Source organism: Leptopilina heterotoma, unplaced genomic scaffold (assembly GCF_015476425.1).
Source record: "Leptopilina heterotoma isolate Lh14 unplaced genomic scaffold, ASM1547642v1 Lhet_88, whole genome shotgun sequence".
In the NCBI taxonomy this organism is placed as follows: domain Eukaryota; kingdom Metazoa; phylum Arthropoda; class Insecta; order Hymenoptera; family Figitidae; genus Leptopilina; species Leptopilina heterotoma.
This window is the reverse complement of record NW_025111191.1, coordinates 1,506,736-1,531,139: the sequence shown is the minus strand read 5'-3', so window position 1 is coordinate 1,531,139 and position 24,404 is coordinate 1,506,736. Positions and strand designations below refer to the sequence as shown.

Here is a 24,404-nt window from a genome sequence, read left to right as displayed (position 1 = left end):
TTAAATAATTGCTTTTTATCGATATTTCAATAATTTGTTTTTGTTTTCTTTTCTCACGAAAGATATTCCTGAAGTTCTGAACGTTTATTTATTTTCAAATTAAAATTTTATTGGGTCGGGTATGTTAATAAGTATATAATAAAATATAGTTTTTAAATATGTTTCACTTATACGTTTTTTTTTCTTGAAAATATTGAAATCAACTGAAAAAAGTTTCCATTTGAACTTTTTAAAATATTTTTTTCCTAAAAAAGTTTTATTATTTTTAAAAATAATTGAATTCTTGTAAACAAATTTTTTTTATTTATGAAAATAATTGAATCATTGCAAAAAAGTTTATAAAAAATTTGTTAATAATTGAATTCTTATCAAAAATTCTTCTTTAAATCAATTATTCTCATTTAGTTAGTTGAAAGTATGAAAACTATAGATTTTCAAAGATTTTAATGTGTAACCTTTTTTAAATTCAATTATTTCGAAAAAAAATTCATATGCTTTTAATATTCAATTATTATCAAAAATTTTAACTAAAATTCGTTTTTAAATCAATTTTCATTAGACAATTTTACGAGAATTCAATTCCTATGAAGATTTTTATCAACAAATTTTTAAATATTTGAATTCTTTCGACAAATTTTTATAAAATTTTTAAGAATAATTACAGTTATCGAGAAATTCGATTTAAATTGGTTTAAAAATAATTGAAATTCTGCGATGAGTTTTATTATTTATGAAAATAATTAAATTCCTCAAAAGAATTTTATTAAAATTTTTTTTTAAATAATTAAAATCTTTTATAAAATTTTATTAAAATAGTAAATATTAAAAATCATTGAATTGAGGAAAATTTTTGCAAATAATTGAAATCTTTACAAGCATTTTATTAAAATTTTTGAAATAATTGAATTTTGGATAAGAGTTTTATTAGATTTGAAAATAATTTAAATTTTGCGAAGAATTATATGAAAATTTTTAAAAATAATTGATTTACTGAAAAATTTTTTATTATTTTTAAAAATAATTGAAATTTAGAAGATAATTAAAAAAAAAATTTTAATATAATTAAATTTCAGCGAAGAATTTTTTTAAAAATAATTGAAAATTTGGCTAGAATTTTATTCAAATTTTTGAAAATAATTGAATTTCGGAGAAGAATTTTATTAGATTTGAAAATAATTGAAATTTTGCCAAAAATTGTATTCCAATTTTTGAAAATAATTAAATTGCAGAGAAGAATTTATTGATCTTTAAAGATAATTGAAATTTTTGCGAAAATATTTAAAATTTTTTTAAATAATTGAAATTTTGTGCAGAATTTTATTAAAATTTTTAAAAATAATTGAAATTCAAAAAAGAATTTTATTGATTATTAAAGATAATTGAAATTTTTACGAGAATTTTAAGAAATGTTTCAACATAATTGAATTTTTGTGAAGAATTTATTTAAAAGTAATTGAAATTTTGCTAACAATTTCATTACTAAAAATAATTGAATTTTGGAGAAAAATGATATTATTTTGAAAGGTAATTGAAATTTTGACGAGAAATTTTTATTATAACTGAATTTCTGCGAAGAATTTTTTTATTACTTCTGAAAATAATTAAATTTCTACAATCATTTGTAACTTTTCTTCAAAATTCTATTTTTTGTAGTGTTTTTAACTAAAATTCATTTTTAAATCAATTTTTATTAGAGAATTCTATAATAATTCAATTAGTTATGTACAAAAATAAATAATTTACAAAATAATTGAATTCTTTTGACGAATTTTAATAAAATTTTAAAGAATAATTAAATTTTTCGAGGAATTTGATTAAAAGTGAATTGAAAATATTTGAAATTCTTCGATGAGTTTTATTTATGAAAATAATTGAATTCCTAAAAAGAATTTTTTTATTTTTGAAAATAATGGAATCTTAGTAAAAATTTTATTATTTAGGAAAATAATTGATTTTCGGAAAAAAATTTTATTATTTTGAAAGATAATTGAAATTTAGAAGAGAATTTAAAAAAATTTGCGAATATAACTGACTTTCTGCTAAGAATTTTATTACTTTGTAAAATAATTGAATTTCTGCAATCATTTGTATAACTTTTCTCCAAAATTCAATTTTTTTTAGTGTTATAATCAATAAATTTTTAAATAATTGAATTCTTTCGACGAAATTTAATAAAATTTCAATGAATAATTACATTTTTTAAAGAATTCGATTAAAAGTGAATTGAAAATAAAAAATATTTGAAATTCTGCAAATGAATTTTATTTATAAAAATAATTGAGTTCCTAAAAAGAATTTTATTATTTTTAAAAATAATTGAATCTTAGTAAAAATTTTATTATTTATGAAAATAATTAAATTATTGCGAAGAAATAAATCAAAAAAATTTAAATACTTGAATTCCTGCGAAACTATTATTATTTATGAAAATCATAATTAAATGTTTGCGTGGAATTTTATCAACATTTAAAAAAAAATTGAATTCTTTTGTAAAATTTTTGAAAATCATTGAAAGTTTTGCCAAGATTTTGATTATAATTTTTGAAAATAATTGAATTTCAAAGAAGAATTCTAAAATTAATTAAATTAAAATTATCGTAATTAATTTGTTTTTTTTTTGGGGGGGAGGGGTATTAACCCAAAATTATTGCAATAAAAATACAATTCGAAAAAGAAGAAAACAAAATTCGTGTTCATTTGAACGTTCGGAACTTTAAACACAGAACATAAAGAACGGACAATTTTAACAGAAATATTTTTCAAATTTTCTTCATTTTTTTCTTCATTTTTTTTTTTTTTTTTTTGTTGTTGTTGTTGTCCTCTTCCCCCATATTTAGCTTCTCACAAGGGACTATAGCGTGCAAACCTCGACAGATAAATATGTATTACAAACCGTATGCGCAACATGTTTCAGTATCATGGCATTCGTTTGGAACGCTCTCTCTCTCTCTCTCTCTCTCTCTCTCTCTCTCTCTCTCTCTCTCTCTCTCTCTCGCCAAATTAGATTTACGAACCAGAATTCTTGCATATAAACATTGTATATTTTGTATATATGCTTTCATACAATGTGAGTCAGAGGTTTATTTGTGAACTTCTTTCGGCTTGGTTTTCTTTATTTTTTTCTTCTTTTTTTTTGATGAGGATATTAAGATACGTTCTTCTCGTTTAATCAGGAATAAAAATATAAACACGGTTGATCAGTTCTCGACACTATAGTTGGATATGATTTCTTGTGTTTTTCTTTTTGCGGTACTTTTTTTTTAAATAAAGTGGTGCCTCCATTATAAGGCACAAAATTAAATTACCCATACCAATCACCTCACGGTTTATCTTCACGGTCATTTGTCACTGTATTTATATAAGAAAATGTCCACTTCTTATTTGGTGTCTAATTCGGTGTTTTCGAGTTATAAAAAATTGAAAAAATTGTTTTTGAAATTCACTGAGACAAAGTGATTTTTATTCTTACTTCTGTTTAAAATTCGAATTTTATTCAATAATTATTCTATTATTTTCAAAAATTTGAATAACATTCTTGGCAAAATTTCAAATTATTATTTTCAAAAGTAATAAAATCCTTCTCCAAAATTCAATTATTTTCAAAAATTTGAATAAAAGTCTTAGCAAAATTTCAATTATTTAAAAAAAATATATAATCTTCTCTGAAATTAAATTATTTTTAAAAATTTGAATAAAAGTCTTCGCGCAATTTCAATTATATTCAAAGGTAATAAAATTCGTCTTATAAATTCAATTATTTTAAAAAATTTGAATAAAATTCTTAGCAAAATTTTAATTATTTTAAAAAATAATAAAATTCTTTCCAAAAATTCAACTATTTTCAAAAATTTGAATAAAAGTCTTAGTAAAATTTCAATTATTTTCAAAAGTAATAAAATTCTTCTTCGAAATTCAATTATTTTCGAAAGTAATAAAATTTTTTTCCGAAATTCAATTATTTTTAAAAAATTTGAATAAAATTCTGGGCAAAATTTCAATTATTTTCAAAAAGAATAAAATTCTTTTCCGAAATTATATTATTTTCAAAAATTTGAATAAAATTCTTGGCAAAATTTTAATTATTTTAAAAGTAATAAAATTCTTTTCCAAAGTTCAATTATTATAAAAAATTTGAATATAATTCAATTATTTTAATAAATAATAATAATCGTCACAAGAATTCAATTATTTGTAAAAGTAATAAAATTCAATAATTTAGAAAAATTCTAATACAATTTCATCATGGCAAAATTGCAATTATTTTCAAAAATTTTCCTCAATTCAATGCTTTTCAATACCTATTATTTAAATAAAGTTTTCCAAAAGAATTGAATTATTTGAAACAAAATTTTAATAAATTTCTTTGCAAGAATTCTATTATTTTCATAAATAATAAAATTTTTACTAGGATTCAATTATTTTCATAAGTAATATAAAATTCTTTTTAGGAACTCAATTATTTTCATAAATAAAACTCATTGGAGAATTTTAAATATTTTCAATTCACTTTTAATCGAATTCCTTAAAAAAATGTAATTATTCTTAAAAATTTTATTAAAAATTGTCAAACTAATTTAATTTAATAATAAATTATTGATTTCGTACTTAAATAATTAAATTATTGTAGAATTTTCTAATAACAACTGATTTAAAAATGAATTTTCGTTAAAAACACTAAAAAAAAAATGGAATTTTGGAGAAAAGTTGCAAATAATTGTAGAAATTCAATTATTTTTAAAAGTAATAAAATTCTTCGCAGAAATTTAGTTATACAAAAAAGTTTTAGAAAATTCTCCTCAAAATTTTAAATACCTTTAAAAATAATAAAATTTTTCTCCAAAATTCAATTATTTTTAGAAATTTTAATAAAATCTTTAGCTAAATTTCAATTAGTTTTAAACAAATTCTTTACAAAAATTCAATTCTTATGTTGAAAAATTAAAAAAAATTTTCGTAAAAATTTCTATTATCTTTAATAATTAATAAAATTCTTCTCCGAATTTCAATTATTTTTAAAAATTTTAATAAAATTCTTGGCAAAATTTCAATTATCTGTAAAGATGAATAAATTCTTCTCAGAAATTTAATTATTTTCAAAAGTGATAAAATTCTTCACCGAAATTCAATTATTTTCAAAAATTTTAATAAAATTGTTGACAAATTTTCAATTATTTTATTTTAAAAAAAAATTCTTCGCAGAAATTTAATTATGTTTAACAATTTAAAAAAATTCTCTTCATAATTTCAATTATTTTTAATAATCAATAAAATTATTCTCCGAATTTCAATTATTTTAAAAAATTTTATTAAAATTCTTGGCAAAATTTCAATTATTTAAAAATTTTTTAAACATTTCTCGCATTATTATTTATTCTTATATTTAAGGAATTGAATTCTCGTCGAATATTCTAATATAAATTGATTTAAAAATGAATTTCAATTAAAATTAATAATTGAATATTAAAAGCATTATAGCTTGAATTTTTTTAGAAATAATTGAATTTTGAAAAGGTTTCAAATTAAAATCAAAAGTAATAAAATTCTTCACCGAAATTCAATTATTTTCAAAAATTTTAATAAAATTCTTGACAAATTTTCAATTATTTAAAAAAAAATTCTTCGCAGAAATTCAATTATTTTTAACAATTTATAAAAATTCTCTTCATAATTTCAATTATTTTTAATAATCAACAAAATTATTCTCCGAATTTCAATTATTTAAAAAAATTTTATTAAAATTCTTGGCAAAATTTCAATTATTTAAAAATTTTTGAAACATTTCTCGCATTATTATTTATTCTTATATTTAAGGAATTGAATTCTCGTCGAATATTCGAGGTCTAATATAAATTGATTTAAAAATGAATTTCAATTAAAATTAATAATTGAATATTAAAATCATTAGAGCTTGAATTTTTTTAGAAATAATTGAATTTTGAAAAGGTTTCAAATTAAAATCTTTGAAAATCGGAATTTTTCATAATTTTAACTAAGTTCTCGTGGAACTTTTTCGAAAATTATTAAGAATAATTGATTTAAAGAAGAATTTTAGTTACTAATTCTAGAAAATAATAATTGAATAGAAATTATGAAAATAATTATTTCTAAAAATAATTACATTTTTCGTGGAATTCATTTAAAATTGTATTAAAAATAATTGAAATCCTATAAAGAATTTTATTATTCGTGAAAATAATTGAATTCTTTCAACGAATTTAATTGCATTTTTTTCAGTAATTTATTTCATGTGAAAAATTTTATTACTTGTGAAAATAATTAAATTCCTACGAAGGATTTTATTAAAATTTTTGTACATAATTTATTTTTTGGTTAACAAATTTTTATAATAATAATAATAATTATTATTATTATTATTTATAATAATATTATTGTATGTTTTTGAATTTCCAAAGTTTTGAATTTGAAATTTTTGAAAATCTTAATTCTTATGGGAAAATAATTATTAGTTTTGTAAAAATTAAATGTTGTTTAAAAATCTGAAAAAATTCGGGTTTTTTAAACCTTTAAGAAAAACCTGGAAAAGTCAGGGAATTTCAAAGGAGAAAAAGACCCTGCAGTTTCTAAACATAAGAGAAAGTGAATGAAAAAAAATCAGTGAAAAAACAGTTGTATAGGTATAGACTAACAAAATTTACAGTATATTATTTAAAAATTGTCATTGTAATATACAATTTTAAAATGATTTATATTTTATTTTCAAAGCGACTTATGCGCGTCAACAATTTTCTTCGGTCGACAATCAAGAAAGTTGAATTTATTGCAAAACTATAAAATTTTGAGCACACTTAAGAAATCTTTGGTTGTCTCGCGTCTCGGTCTCGTCGATATGCCGACGAGAGGAGCGCGCTGAGGAAAAGGGGTTTTTGGTCAAAAGGTAAAGACTGTAAGAGGGTAGTAAAAACAACTTTTATCGTAAAGTCTCGCGGTTATTGCTCCCAGTTCTCCTTTCGTTTCCTCTCTCTCACCCCCCCTTCCAATTTCACTCCGTCCTTTTTCTCGTAATCCCTCCTTCTCTTCTCCTCTAGACATTTGCCTTGTGGTCCCCCTTATAGTTCGCCACCTTTTTCAACCCCCTTCTTCAACCATATCTTTCACCCGCACACAAATATATATCCTTAAACATGCGGTGCTTTTATGATTCTAACTTTATAGAAACGCTCCTTTGATTTTTATCCCATGAGACGATATAAGAAAAATTCTTATCTGGACACGAATTTTTAAACACTTTTGAGGAGGAAATTAGTTTTGTTCCTTTTACTCTCTAAATTTTAATTAGTAAAAATAATTACTAATTTAAATTAGTAGCTGATTTTTTAAGTGTAAATAAAAGTAAATTTTACTAATAAATTTAAACATTTATTTCCAGTCAAATAATTTTTTTTCAATCAAATAATTTTTATTTAAATCAAACAATTTTTTACTTGAGTCAAATAACATTTATCTAAATCAAACAAATTTTCATTTGAATCAATTAATTTTGATTTAACTTGAATAATTTTTTCTTCCAGTCAAATAATTTTTATTTAAATCAAAAAATTCTTTTCGAGTTAAATAATTTTTATCTAATTTTAACATTTATTTCAAGTCAAATTATTTTTGTTTTCAATCAAACGATTTTCATTTGAATCGAGTAATTTCTATTTAACTTGAATAATTTTTTCTTCCAGTCAAATAATTTTTATTTAAAGCAAACAATTTTTTTCGAGTCAAATAATTTTTTCTAATTTAAAAATTTATTTCAAGTAAAAATAATTTTTGTTTTAAATCCAACAACTTTTTTATGAATCAAGTAATTTCTGTATAAATTATATAATGTTTTCTTCCAGTCAAATAATTTTTATTTAAAGAAAAAAATTTTTTTTAGTAGAATATATTTTGTGAATGAAAAAAATTGTGTGATTCAAATGAAAATTGATTGATTGAAATAAAATTTTTATTGAATAAATAAAAATTTGTCTTATTTAGATAGAAATTATTTAATTGAAAAAAAATTGCATAAATTAAATTTTTTAAATAAATTTCTTCGTAATAATTTTAATATTTTCATAAACAATTAAATTTTCTTTAGAAATTCAATTATTTTCATACCTACATAAAACTCATGGCAAAATTTAAATTATTTTCAAAAATTTTCCTCAATTCAATGATTTTGAATATTTACTATTTTAATAAAATTCTCCGAAAGAATTCAATTATTTACAAGGAATTTTTACTAGGATTTAATTATTTTCATAAATAGATAATAAAACTCATCGCAGAGTTTCAATTATTTTCAATACAATTTTCAATCAAATTCCTCGAAAACTGTAATTATTTTTAAAAATTTCATTAAAATTCGTCTAGAGAAATCAATTATTTAATAAATTATTTATTTTTGTATTTATAGAATTGAATTTTCGTAGAATTTTTCAATAAAAATTGATTTAAAAATTTATTTTAGTTAAAAACACTAAAAAAAATTGAATTTTTAAGAAAAGTTACAAATGATTGTAGAAATTCAATTATTTTCAAAAGTAATAAAATTCTTCTCCGAATTACAATTATTTTTCAAAATTTTAATAAAATTCTTGTCAAAATTTCAATTATCTTTAAAAATAATTAATTTTTTTCCGAAATTCAATTATTTCTCAAAATTTTAATAAAATTCTTCTCAAAATTTCAATTATCTTTAAAAATAATTAATTTTTTTCCGAAATTCAATTATTTTTAAAAACTTAATTAAAATTCTTGTCAAAATTTCAATTATTTAAAAAAAATTTTTTTTAATTCTCATCAAAATTTCAAATATTTTTAAAAATAAAGTTCTTCTTAGAAATTCAATTATTTTGAAAAATTTTAATACATTTCTTGGCAACGTTTCAATTATTTGTTTAAAAATCCTCGTCAACATTTCAATTATCATTAAAAATCAATAAAATTCTTCTCCAAATTTCAATTATTTTTAAAAATTTTATTAAAATTTTTGGCAGAATTTCAATTATTTTTTGCTTTCAAATTAATAATTCGAAATAATTTTTTCTTACAGTCAAATAATTTTTATTTAAAACAAAAAATTTTTTTCGAGTCAAATAATTTTCATTTAAATCAAGTAATTTCTATATAACTTAAATAATTTTTTCTTCCAATCAAATAAGTTTTTATTTAAATCAAACAATTTTTTTGTTTAGTGGAATATTTCTTGTGACTGAAAAAAATTGTTTGATCCAAATACAAATTAATTAATTGAAATAAAAATTATAATTCTTGATTTAAATAAAAATTTAGTTAATTTAGATAAAAATTATTTGAATAAAAAAAACTGCATGATTTAAATCAAAATTATGTGCCTGAAAAAAATTGTTTGATTCAAATAAAAATGGCACATGATTTAATTCAAAATTATGTGATTGAAAAAAAAATCGTTTGATAAAAATGAAAATTGTGTGATTAGAATAAAAATTATATTACTTAATTTAAATAAAGATTTGGCTGATTTGGATAAAAATTATTGGACTCAAATATAAATTATATGATTTAAATCAAAATTATGTGACTGAAAATATTGTTTGATTCAAATAAAAATTGTTTGAGTGGAATTAAAGTTGATAAAAATTATTTGACTCAAATAAATATTGTTTTATTTAAATAAAAATTGCTTGATTCAAATAAAACTTCCTTTAATTTAGATAAAAATTATTTGACTCAACTAAAAATTCATTGATTCAAATAAAAATTATTTTATTAAAATAAGAATTTATTTGAATAACTCTAAAGATTCGTTAATATTAATTTTCTAACAATAATTTACTTCTATAGACAATATTTCCTTTTTGTCACATATTTGTGAATGAATAAAATTGTAAGATAATAATTAGAAAATAAAGAGAATTTATTTGTGACAGTGGATAAAAAAAAATTAAATTTAAGAATCTATATTAAAAGTTTGATTCTAAAATATAAATTAGTAAATGACAGGACAATTTTTGTGGAAAAGTCGTCGCAGAAATAGTTGGTGGAAGAATTATTCGAACTCTAAAAATTGACAAGAAGGTATTAAATTAGTGGTTAAAAAAAAGAAAATTAGTTAATTTTCAAGGCTTTAGTATTAGTTATCAATTTTAATTAATCTCTGATTTGTCGCAATTACTTTGACGTAATAATCAATAATTTGTCACATAGTGAATGTGAAAGAAGCTTTTTTTAGGGGTCGTTGATACCGTGTCTGCCTTTTCATTTTTAAACGAATTTTTTTCACACCGATATTCAAATTATTTTTTTTTTGTTTAGCAAAATTAAAATATTTTTCTAAATATGCCAATTTTATTTTTTGATTATTCTAGTTTTTGCATTTTCATTTTTTTTCCTTTTCTTTCTTATTTGTTTATTTTCTTGTTCCTTTTTTTTCTTTATATTTTTCAATTTCTTTTCTTTTTGCTTTTTATTTTCTTTTCGTTTTCTTTTTATTTTTCAATTTCATTTTCTTTTGCTTTCTATTTTGTGTTAGTTTTTTTTTCTTATTATTTTTCATTCTCTTTTGCATTTTCTTTCTTTTTGATTTTCGTCTTTGTTTTCTTTTCTTTTTCATTTTCTTTTGCTTTCGCCTACGCTTTTGTTTTCTTTTTAAATAAAAAATTGAATAAAATTAAATAAAAATATTAATAATTTAAAAAAATAATAAAAAATTATAATAATAATAAATAAATGAAAATAAATATTTTAATTCGAGAAAACTGTTAATAAGTAGTCAATTTTGACTCTGTGGATATTGAAAATTTGGATTTAGAAATAAATCCTTTTCCATTAATCTAATTAATATTTGAGAAAAATTGCCTTTATGGAACCGGTCGAATTAAATTAGTCGCACGCGATTATAATTTTATTCTAAAAGCGACCGAGTTATTTGGAATGAAAGAAGTTAACGTGTTCGAGGTGAGGACCAGTGGAGTCATTCGCCTCGGAGTTTATAGAATAAGCTTGTAAATTGTTAAACGTTATCGCCAAACGAGAGTAATGTTTTTACTGCCAACATTTGTTCATAATTGCTCAAACACGATATTTTCAAATGTCGACTAGTTTTTACAAATCCCAATATTCTTTTAAATAAAATTTTTCTGCAAAAGTTAAATTCTCATTTATTAAGTATTCCACACTTTTGAATTTTCCAAAGGGAAATTAAAATTTAATTGGTACAATTGATTGCAATTTTATTAATAAATTCAATTTAATTAAATTCAGTACAATTTTATTAAATTCAATTGAATTTAATTAAATACAGTTAAATTCAATTTAAAAAAATACAATTTATATAAATACAATTTTAATAGAGTCAATTTAATACAATTATTTAAATTGAATTTAATTAAATAAAATTTAAAATTGTATTAATTTTTAGTATCTTTTTTACTTCTTTTATTGATATTATTTCGAGATACTTTTTTTTTGAAATTCTGTTATTGATACAAAAAGTTAAAAAATGAAAAAAGTTTGAAAAAAAAATAAAATTTGTTTTTAAGTAGACTCTAAAATACAATTTATATTGAAAGGTGTCCGACTAAAGTCGACCATATCTACTTAAAGATACGTTTGGCATTTATATTCTAAAATTATATTTTATATTTATCGATCTTTTTTTTTCTTTTTCTTCTTTTTTTCCTTTTTTCTGTTTTTTCTCTTTTTTTCATTTCTTTCTTTCTCTCTACTTCTTTTTCTTTTTTTGTATAAATTTCATGTTATTTTCATTTCTATGTTATTTTCACTATATAAACTCTGGTTTATAAGCTTCAAATAATCTTCAAATGTCGACTTTATATTTCCCTCGCGATATTATTTTCTTTTTTTTTCAAATATATATATACATTATATATGCAGAGCGAAATAAACATTTTATCGATTCCTTCTTGTTGCGGGATAAAGTTTCTGTCAAACGTGTTATTTGAAACGAGTTCGGTAACACGTATACCGTCATAACGCATCAATTGCGGTCACTGAGAATAAAATTGCGACCAACAACTTTGTAATGAAACGCGCAACAAAAGTGTGTACTGCCTATTAAAAAAAAAAAAAAAATACAGAAAAGAAAAAAATATGTCGAAATTTTTTAACCATACATTATGTAAAAGAAAAAAAAATGAAGGAAAGAAAAAAAAAATACCGAGAAAAATTAATAATTGCGGGTGAGAGACATGAAATTATACTTTTTTTCCTAAAATCGTAGTTATACAAATTTTTATTCACTGTAATTGACATTTAAAATAGAAATTTTACCATTTTACCAAATAGAAAATTCTAATGAAATTCTAAATTTTCTAAAAATGCAAATAGAAAATTCGAATTAAATTCTAAATTTTCTAAAATTCTAAATAGGAAATTCGAATTAAATTCTAAGTTTTCTAAAATTCCAAATAGAAAATTTTTGAATTTGTAAAAAATTTCTTTTTGTTTTGAATCTTTGAAAAATTTTTCTCTGCGAAATTAATTTCCTTCGAAAACAGCTACAAGACATTAAAGAAAAACAAAGAAAACTTAGGAAAACTAAGGAAAATAAATGAAAACAAAAAAATTAAAGAAAAATAAAGAAAATGAATGAAAACTAAAAACAATTAAAGAAAACTGGAGAAAACTAAAAAAAAACTAGAAAAAACTACAGAAAACTAAAAAAATTGGTTGGAAACTAAATAAAAAAAATTATTCAAAAAATACCAAAATGAAAACCAAAAAAAAATTATAGAAAACTAAATAAAATGAATTAAAACTAAAGAAAAGTGGAGAAAACTAAAAAAAACTAGGAAAAACTAAAGAAAACTGAAATAACAAGGAAAAACTAGGAAAAACTAACGACAACTAACGACAACTAAAGAAAACTGAACAAGAACAAAAAAACTAAAGAAAACTAAATAAACAAAAAAATTGGTTGAAAACTGAAGAAAAAAAATTAAAGAAAACTAAAAAAAATGAATTAAAACTATAAAGAAAATTTCAGAAAACTGAAGAAAACTAGAAAAACTAGGAAAAACTAAGGAAAACTAAAGAAAACTAAAGAAAACTAAAGAAAATAAATTAAAACTATAAAGAAAATTAAACAAAACTGGAGAAAACTAGAAAACTAATTAATGAAAATGAATTAAAACTATATAGAAAATTAAAGAAAACAAAAAAAACTAGGAAAAACTAAAGACAACTAAAGAAAACTGATCAAAAACAAAGAAAACTGAAGAAAACTAAAAAAACAAAAAAATTGGTTAAAAACTAATGAATAAAAATTATTCAAGAAATACCAAAATGAAAACTAAGAAAAAATAAAGGAAACTAGGGAAAACTAAGGAAGACTGAAGAAAACCAGGAAAAACTATGGAAGACTAAAGAAAACTGGAAAAAACTAAAATAACTAGGAAAAACTAAGGACAACTAAACAAAAACAAAAAAAACTAAAGAAAAGTGGAGAAAACTGAAAAAAAACTAGGAAAAACTAAGGACAACTAAAGAAAAGTGATGAAAAACTAAGGAAGACTAAAGAAAACTAGGAAAAACTAAGGAAGACTTAAGAAAACTGGAGAAAACTAAAAAAAACTAGGAAAAACTAAGGACAACTAAACAAAAACAAAAAAAAACTAAAGAAAAGTGGAGAAAACTGAAAAAAAACTAGGAAAAACTAAGGACAACTAAAGAAAAGTGATAAAAAACTAAGGACAACTAAAGAAAAGTGATGAAAAACTAAGGAAGACTAAAGAAAACTAGGAAAAACTAAGGAAGACTTAAGAAAACTGGAGAAAACTAAAAAAAACTAGGAAAAACTAAGGACAACTAAAGAAATAGAAAACTGAATTAACAAAAAAAAAAGGAAAACTAAAAAAAATAAAAAAATTGGTTGAAAACTAAAGAAAAAAAAATTATTCAAAAAATACCAAAATGAAACCAAAAAAAATTAAAGAAAATATAATTAAAACCAAAGAAAACTAAAAAAAAATATTGTTTGAAAACTAAAGAAAAAAATTTATTCAAAAAATACCAAGAATTGTACAAAATAATTTCGTGTCTCCCAAAAACGAAAAATTTTTTTTAAAATGCATAAATTTTTGTTTTTAAAATTCTTTTTTTTTATCGTTATTTTGTTATTTACATATTTAAAGGGCGTTATTATATTGACTTGAAACAAGTTGAGGGAAAAAAAAAAATAAATAAACTTTACACATTTTTTTCCCGACATGCATTTCTTATACAATTTAATTTTTTCTTCGAAGATTCTTGAGTTATAAAAATTTATGCAAAAACACAAACTCACACATATACAATTTTGACTCTCTTTTCTAAAGGGGATTTTTTTTCCATGCATGTGCTTTCTATATGCACATTTCTATGTATGTGTTTGTGAATACCTTGGTATCGTGTCATCATCCATTACATGCAACGAACGCATTCGCAGATTTCGTGACTTCGATCACGTAAGGGCTAAATATATATCTGCAAATTGCTTCGTGTCTTGGAACAAAGTATACTGCACTTATGTTCACTTAACAAAATTGTTTAATTGACTGTATTTGGATATAATTTATATATATATATATATAAAGAAAAAAAAAAGTTTTCTCAAGAATCGAATTTTCAGAACTGGAAAAAATTTTTTATTTGCAAAAAAAATACTGATGAGAATGTAAAAAAATATTTTTTTCGAAAAAAAAATGCATATGAAGGAGTTTGTCAAATGACTCTATGTATCGGTAAATTTATCATGCAGTTATGATAAAAAGTATATTGACGTACATAACGAGTTTGTTTTGCTCGCCTAAAAAAAAAGATACAAAGAAAAGACAACTTTTTACATTGTGTTTATGCGTTTTTTTTTCTCTCTCGATTTTCTAATTACTGTCATTTATTTTCTACTTGTTATTATAATTTTTATTGGAAAAATTTTTATTACAAATTTATTTATTAGTTTTTTTTTCGTTTTTATTAATTTATTTATTTATTCGTAAATTAATTTAATTATTATTAATTTTTATCGATATTAATGAATTCTGTATTATTATATTATTATTAATTATTAATTGAATTAAATTAAAGAATTAAATGTGTCCTTTTTTGAATTTCGCGCCAAAAGAGTTCAGTAAATCGTCGCCTAGATGGCGACAAAACTCTCTCATAAACGAAATGAAACAAATTTAGAACATGAATAATGGATTATCTAAAATCCTTTTAGTTATAAATCGAGAATTTTTTTACGAATTAATAAAATATACCAATTATTTTATTGAAAATAATATTTTTCATCACTAATAAGAAAAAAAATTCTTCTTTACTGACAATTTTTTTTTTGCGAAAGATTATTAATTATTAATTGAACTATTATTATTAATTAATACAAATTTTTATTCTTATTAATTAATACGAATTTTTGTTATTATTAATTAAGACGAATTTTTATTCTTATTAATTGATAGCAATTTTTGTTATTATTAATTAAGTCGAATTTTTATTCTAAGTAATTAATACGAATTATCGTCACAAAGTAACAAAAACAGTGGGAAAAAAAATTTTTTTTTTTAAATGTGTAAATTTTTATCTTTGAGAGCTGTTAATTAAGAAATAAAGTGCATTTGCCTTGTTGAATAGTAATAGGAAATTTGAGACGTCACGTCGCGACAATGCGTATACCTGAAGTAAGTACACGTGCATGAGGCTAAAAGTGCACACAAGAATCTATTTACGCATGCGTGCGCGAATGCACAAGCGCAATTCCATAAAGTGCTTCCACGATCTGTTTTGTCGACGTCTCGAGTATGTTGACAATTTAAAACCAGTGGCGAATATTGTCGATCAATTTTTCTTTAATTTACGCCAATTTATTAAAATTTTAATTTCAAAACCTTTGCGAATTTAATTTCTAGTCTCACACCCCCCACTCCTACTGCTTGGCCGAATTTTTTCGCCCGTCAATGATATTTAATTTAACTCTTCTCTTGCAATTTTTATTCCAATTACGAAAAACAAAGGTAAACACAATATTTGAACCATTAACAATAAGAAATGTAAAATAAAATTAAAAATAATATTTGCATTAAAAAAAAAAAAATAAAAAAAATAAATAAATAAAATTGTACTGAACCAGAAAATTTATTAAATTGGTAGAAGATTTTCGTTTTTGAAATTACTTACCATAACGTTGGCGATGCAAAATATCAGGAAACTAAAACAAAAACAATTTGACATTTAAAAAATCTTTTTTGAAATTCAAACGTGGGAAGAATGGTTAATTTATTCAAAACTACAATGTGAAAAATAGTCATTGAATCGAAATGAACCCGGAAGTTTTGTTACTATTTAATTCCTGCCTTAGAAAAAATTAAAAAACTAAATTCCATAAAAAAGCAAAAAAAAAAAAAAAAGTTTACTATCATTTGCATCGGTCAATTAATATTTATAATAATATTGTAAACAGACTTCAAATTTTCTTAATTAATAAATATTTATTCTAATTTTTTTTCTTTTATTTATTGTTGATGTTATTAATTATAAATTAATAATTAATTAACAATCTTAATAATAATATTAACAATTAATAATAACAAATAATAAATAATATCAATAATAATATTAATAATTAATAGATAGCATTAATAAAAATATTAGTAATTAATAAATATTATTAATTATAATATTAACTATTAATAAATAGTATTAATAATAATATTAACTATTAATAAAAATATTAATTTAAATAATAACCGAAATTTTTAAAACTGAACAATTACCAATTGAAAAAAAGTCAGTCGCAGAGTTCAATTTCCAAATTTTTTTGTTACGAATTTGATTATCTGTAAAGAAAGGGAATAATTTTGTGAATAAAATACTTTTGGTTTTTTTTTCTTTTTCCATTGTAAAAGCACCTTTAGAAAATACGTTCCTGGTAGAGACTTGCTACGTACAAAGTAGCAATCGTGAAGTCAGTTTCATCGCATACCATCTATCTTTCTCGCAGCAATACAACGTCCATGCTCAGACTCACGACAGAATATTCAACACAATGAAAAAAAAAATGAGTGAAAAAAAAACACGTCCTCAAGTCAAGATTATTTTTCTGACACGCACGATCGTTTCATCTTCCAATATCTTCACCGCAATCACCATTTTCGTCAAGAAAAAAAAAGAAATAATTTTTTTCCATCAAAAAAATAAGAAACGATAATAACGCTCCTTCTTTCATTTCTTTTTTCACCTGTATTATACAATTTTGAAGTTTATGAATAAAGTAACTTTTAGTTAAATCCAATAATTTTCATTTGAATCAAGTAATTTTTATCTGAATCAAATAATTATTATCTGAATCAAATAATTTTTATTTAAATCAAACAATTTTTATGTGGATCAATTAATTTTCATCTGAAAACTATTTTTTTCAGTCAAATAATTTTTATTTCAATCAAAACAAATTTTTATTTGAGTCAAATAATTTTTATTATAACTAAAACAAATTTTTATTTGAGTCAAGTATGTTTTATCTAACTCAAATATATTTTTATTTAAATCAAACAATTTTTGCTTGAGTCATAAATAATTTTTGTTTAAATTAAATCAATTTTTACTTATTTTGATTTAAATCAAACGAATTGTATTCGAACCAATAATTTCAGTATTTGAAGAAAATTACAATTTAATGGACTCAAATGAAAATAAAATATTCTACTAACAAAGAATTGTTTGATTTAAATAAAAATTATTTGACTAAAAATTTTTTTTCAGTGTACAGTGTAAAAAAAAAAATGTGTCGAATTTTCCAACGATTTTATACAAGAGAAAATGAAAAATTTTTTTTAGTTTATAACGATTCGGCAACTTGGAGGTAGCTCTCGATTCTATATAAGTGAAATAGTAACACAGGAAGTCCTCATATATATGAATCCCCTGCTTTTGTATTATCAGTTGATTTTTCATGCCTGCTTTGATATCTGATATTGCAGCGCACATCATAGCATCAAAGCGGTCCAGTACGATCATTTTACTCTGTCCGACACACTATGCAAGCGCACCCATTTTCAAACTATCTCCTAGCTTGAATTTAATTTAATTTACATATGTATTGAATTTAATTTATATTAAAATCAAATTATATTCTACAATATCATAGTTGCAATTGTTGTTTGGGAATTTAGATTAATTTTACTTTATATTTGCAATTCAATTTTAATTAAATTAATTTATTTATGTTTAAGCTTTTATTTTCTATTCTTTTTACTACAAGTAAATTTTACTGATTTTTAACCTGAAATTTTACTACAAAAATATTTGGTGGAAATTAAATTGAAAATAAATAAAAATTGAAACTATAAAAATTGATTCATTGTCAGTGAAAATTAACGAAAAATGATTAGTGGACGATTTTATTGCTAATTTAGATTTAAATGATAGTGGAGTAATTTTCTTTTATTATGATATTTTGCCATTGTAAAAAAAGAGGAATACATTTTTTTTTTAAATAATGAAAATTTAAATATGACGTGAAATATAAATTCTCGCGTATTTTCACATCGATACAGGGAGGGAAGTACACTTTATGCATATTTTAAATCACAGCAGTGAGCTAATTGAAGAACTCGGTCTCATTTTTAAATAAAATCTGTTTCTAAATTGACGTTGGCCTTTTGTATTCGATTCAGTTAAATTGGTCTCATCGCACACACTGTCTTTGTATCGACTTGAAGACCAATCGGAGTATAATATAAAACGTGCGCTTCTTTTGAAGACCAAAATAAGGACAAAGCAGAAAAGAAAAAAAGAAAAAGAATTAAATGATAGGAAAAACAAAAAAGTGTCAAGAAAAAAGAAAAAGAAAACAAACAAGAAAAAAAGGGAAAATAAAAGAAAACAAAGGCGGGAGAAATAGGAAAAACAGAAAAAGGAAGGAAAAGAACGAAAAGAAAGAAAGGAAAACAAAAGAAGGACTGAAAAAACATGTAAAAGGAAAAGGAACACTGTTAACTTAAAATCATCAAAATGCAACAAATTGATACCAAAAGCAAAGGAAGACAGGAAAAATAGGAAAAAAGAAAGAGGAAACCAAAAAGACAAAAAGAAATTTTAAGAAAACAAATGAAAGAGAGGAAAAATAAGGAAAAAGGAAACAGAAAAGGCAAAAAAAAAAATAAAACAAAAGAAAGGCAGGAAAAACAAAAAAGGAGGAAAAGAAAATAAAAAAAAACAAGAAAAAGGAAAATAAAACGAAAGGAAGACAGGAGAAACAGGAAAAAAAGGAAACAAAAAAGACGTAAAGAAAACAAAGAAAACAGAAAAGAAGAAAATCAAGAAAAAAAAGACAGGAATAATATGTAAAAAGAAAGAAACAATATGTAAACAGAAAAGACAAAAAAAAACAAAATCAAACAAAAAAAAGACAGGAAAAACAAGAAAAAGATAAGAAAAATAAAAAGACAAAATAAAACAAAAAAAGACAGAAAAACAGGAAAAAATAAAAAAGGAAACAAAAAAGGCAAACAAAATTTTAAGAAAACAAAAGAAAGACAGGAAAAACAAGAAAAATGAAAAAGGAAATAAAAAAACGAAATTCAAAAAAAGAAAGACAGGAAAAACATGTAAACAGGAAAAGGAAACCTAAAAGACAAAAAACCAAAATAAAATAGAAGAAAAATAGGAAAACCAAGAAAAGGAAAAGGAAATTAAAAACAAAATAAATCAAAAGAAAGACTGAAAAAGAGGAAAAAAGAAAAAGGAAACAAAAAAGACAAAATGAATTTTTAAGAAAAAAAAGAAAGACAGGAAAAACAGGAAAAAATAAAACAGGAAGCAAAAATGATAAAAAAAATTTACGAAAACAAAAGAAAGATAGGAAAATTAAGAAAAAAAGGGTAACAAAAAAAAACGAAAATAAAGAAAAGAATGACAGAGAAAAATATGTAAAAAGGAAAACGAAACATAAAAGACAAAGAAAACAAAGTAAAACAAAAGAAAGACAGGAAAAACAAGAAAAAAGGAAAAGGAAACTAAAAAGAAAAAAAAACAAAATAAAACAAAAGATAGACAGGAAAAAGAGGAAAAAAGAAAAAGGAAGCAAAAAAGACAAAAAGAATCTTTAAGAAAACAAAAGAAAGACACGAAAAACAATAAAAAAGGAAAAGGAAACAGAAAAGACGAAAATAAAGAAAAGAAGGACAGAAAAAACATTGAAAAAGGAAAAGGAAATAGAAAAGACTAAAAAAAATAAAGCAAAAGAAAGACAGGAAAAACAAGAAAAAAGAAAAAGGAAACAGAAAAGACAAAAAAATATAACAAAAGAAAGACAGGAAAAAAGAAAAAGGAAACAAAAAAGACAAAATAAAAAAAGAGAGGCTGGAAAAACAGGAAAAAAGAAAATGGAAACAAAAAAGACGAAAAGAATTTAAAAAACCAGGAAAAACATGTGAAAAGGAAACAGAAAAGACAAAAAAACAAAAGAAAACATAAGGAAGACAGGAAAAAGATGGAAAAAAGAAAAAGGAAACAAAAAAGACGAAATAAAACAAAAGAATAACGGGAAAGCAAGAAAAAAGGAAACAGAAAAGACAGGAAGGAACAAAAGAAAACAAAAGAAAGACAGGAAAAAGAAAAAGGAAGCAAAAAAAAACAAGTTTCGTAAAATGTAAAGAAAGAGAAAAATAAAATCCACTTAGAAGAAAAATTTTTATTTTCTTTACCAAAAAATATTGAAAATTAAAAAATGTTTTCAAATAACCAAGAATGTATAATTTTCAGTTACAATGATAATAGTTGATGATTAGTGAAATTTTAGGAACCAAACAGTCGGTTTGAAGTGAGATATCATCGACTATTGCTTCTTCTTTTTTGTGTCTTGTTTCATGACCGCAATCGATAGCTACTATATGCCCTCTCATACTTGAAAAAAAAAAGTTGATCGCGAAGATTTGATCTCGGAAGGGAAGAGGAATTATTCGAATAACCCAAACACTTTTGTCCTGAATTACAGACGTATACACCTACATTTCAAATTTATAATTTAGTATATAAATGTGTGTGTGTGCAAGTTACAAACATCATATCATTTTCTTATTCTTCTTTTTTTCTCTCGCTATCAAGATACGAATACAATTTTGCACCTAATTGCCACTGTACAATCCGAATGAACCATCGGACATTAGAGCGAATCTCCAGTCGGGTAATTTTTAGTTTTATTTTTTTTACACGTATGTTATATGTTAATTAATAATTATATGTTAATTAATCATTTGCGACTATTGTTAAACTCGTTGATTACTTGAGTACTTGAGTTAAAATAATTTATTGTAAAAAATAATTAATGGAAAAATAAACGATAAATCAATAAACAAATAAATAATAAAATAAACAAAAATAAACAAATAATAAAATAAACAATAAATGAACCAATAAATAAACAATGTTATTAAGTTAACAATTTTATTTAAAAAAAAAACAAAATAATTGTTTGTTTTTAATTCGTTACCAATTTCGTTATTATAAATAAAATTTAATTTAGTCTTACAATTTCAAAATGAATCGAATTAAATTAAAAATAATCGTTAATAAAAGAGATTGTAATAAACATAAACAATAAATAATACACAAACAATATAATAAAATGAGCGATTATAATAAATAAATAAATTAATATAATTTTTTGTTTTTTATTTATCGTTAATTTTGTAATTTAATTCAGCTTTTAAAAAAATATTTTTTGAAATTTTGACTATTTTTTTTGGGGAAAAACCTTTGATTTCTTTGATTTCTAATTCCTAATTTCTAGTTTTGAATTATACAGTTTGATAATTATAAATACAATGAAATGACGAAAAAAGTAGGTTAGAAATAATTTTCTTTATGACATTAAATTGTTTTCAAAATGTCATTGAAAAAAAATTAATAAGCTGATGAAATTTTGTTGAAATATTTCATATTCAAATATTTACAAGACCTACAATGTTATAATTTGTAATTCTTGAGCAATAATTTATTTTAAGTTGCGTTTGTTTTCTTTTTTTTCTGTTACTTTTTTTTACTTTTTTCCCAATTTTTCTTTTGTTATTAATATTGATAATTTGATAATTTGCACTTTTTTGTTGCGTCATGTGTAATTAGGAACGGGAATAAATAAGAGTATTGTACTAATTGTATATTACCTTTAAATTGTTTATTCCCGTACTCAACAGGTGCATTTCTTTATGATTACTGGTGTCAGATAAAGAAAGAGAAATTGCACCTGCACTAAATAATTCTTAAACTTCCATTCACATTAGAATAACATCAATTTTGCCCTTTGCGTTGATTGGAGCATTTTAAATACACTGTAAAAAATATTGGTAAATTTTCCTAACATTTCTTAGGTAATTTCTCTTATAATTTTGGGTAAAGTCATTTTACCTAAAACTTTTGGTAATTCTACCAAAATTGTGAAATATTACCTAAATAAATTGGAAAATTTTCCTAAAACTTGGGTAAACTCTTGGGAAAATTTCCAAATTTTGTGGGTAAAGTCATTTCACCCAAAGATGTTGGGAATTCTACAAAAATTGTGAAATATTACCTAATTAAATTGGAGAATTTTCCTAAAGCTTGGGTAAACTCTTGTGAAAATTTTCAAGGTTTTGTCACATCTGGTTCATCTTAAGATGGCCAGCTAAGGCCTTTTTGGCGTCCTTTTTGGCGTCAGTTGCTCTGCAGCATTTACTAGAGAAGCTACATCCGCGCGTGAAGGTTTTCTTGTTTTTACAGTGTTTTTAATAAAAAATGTGGTTTTTAATTGAAAGTAAATGTATGTGTGATGTTATATTTTATAAATAGTGAATAATAGTGAATTTTTTAATTAATTAATCTGCTTCTTTGTATTATCTGTTATTTCGACGATTGTTAATTTCTTGTTATAAGTAGATTAATAATAAGTGTTGATAATGATTAATCTAATATAATATTCATACTATTTTATTATTGTTTTTCATAACTATTTATTATTGTATGTGAAAACATATTTTGTAAAATAGTTTTGTATTAAAACATATTTTATATGAAATAAAAAGAATCACTATAATCTGCAATTATTGTTTAAAATTATATTAGCGAATTTTTTTAAATTGCGGATGAAAAATTAACTATTCCATTTCATCACTTATGTATTTTCTCAAAATGTTTAGATAAAAAATTATCACAAGTCTTGAATTTCTCCAAAAATTTCATGGGTATTTCTACACATAACTTTGGACAAAAGTACAAAAATTTGTGTAATTTTACCTAAAATTTTTTGGGTATTTTTTCCAAAACTTTTATAAAAGATACCAAAATGTTTTTATTTTTACCCAAAACCTTTTAGGTATTTCTTCCAAAATCTTTGGGTAAAATCACTAAAACTCTTGTGCATTTTTACCTAAAACTTAATAGGAATTTTTTCAAGAAATTTTGGGTAAAACTTCCAAAAATCTTGTGTATTTTTACCCACAAATTCTTGGTGAAAATTACTTCCAAAACATTTTTGGTAAAATTACCCCAAAAATTTTTTACAGTGTATATTTAGTGAGTAATTTTAAATTCCATTCAAAGAAAGGTGTAAAAAATTTTTGGTAAATGTTTGTAAATATTTATAAATTTCATTTTAATTTGTATTTTTTATTTTAGAAAATTTTTTTTGAAAATAAAAAAATTCAATAATTTTACTCTTCTTTTACAATTTTACAATCAATAAATAGGTATTAATATGTTAATTAATAAAGATAGAAAATAGAAACTAAAGAATATTTATTAACAAATTAATTAAAAAATTAATAATAAATTAATAATAAATAAAAATAGTAAATACAATAATCGGCTAAAAGTATATAATATAATTAATAAATTAATAAGTTAGTAAATTAATAAATAAGTTTACAATTTTAATTTGTTCTCCCCCCACTCCTACTACTTAGCCGAATTTTTTGCCCACCAATCACATTTAATTTAGCTCTTCTTTAATAATTTTTTAATTAATAAATAGATTCTTAATTAGTTAACTATTTAATAATTGAAAATAGAAATTAGAAACTAAAAAATAATTCATTAATTTATAAATAGGTTTACATATTTAATTTCTGCTCCCCCTACTCTTACTACTTAGCCGAATTTTTCGGCCACAACTCACATTTAATTTAACTCTTCTTTTACAATTTTTTAATTAATAAATAGATTTTTAATAACTTTAATAATAAAAATAGAAAATAAAAACTGAAAAATAAGTAATTAAGAAATTGATAAATTAATAAAAAAGTTTGCAGATTTAATGTCTACTTCCCCCACTCTAACTCCTTAGCCGAATTTTTTGCCCACCACTCACATTTAATTTAACTCTTCTTTTACAAATTTTATAATTAAGAAATAGATTTTTATGAGTAAATTAATAAAAATTGAAAATAAAACGAAAATAA

General features: G+C 21.7%; 1 protein-coding gene and 1 long non-coding RNA gene across 3 annotated transcripts in view; one reads left to right on the top strand and one right to left on the bottom strand.

Moving 5' to 3' along the window:
* Positions 1-24,404, top strand: part of LOC122511646 — a 208,359-nt gene that overhangs the window by 175,866 nt on the left and 8,089 nt on the right. The gene's annotated exons all lie outside the window — the stretch shown is intronic.
* The window catches only part of LOC122511643, a 159,738-nt gene that overhangs the window by 127,827 nt on the left and 7,507 nt on the right, over positions 1-24,404 (bottom strand). For both annotated transcript variants that reach the window (XM_043627021.1, XM_043627020.1), the window contains exon 2: positions 16,150-16,180. The gene's annotated coding sequence lies outside the window, so the exon portion shown is untranslated. The remainder of the gene's footprint in view (positions 1-16,149; positions 16,181-24,404) is intronic.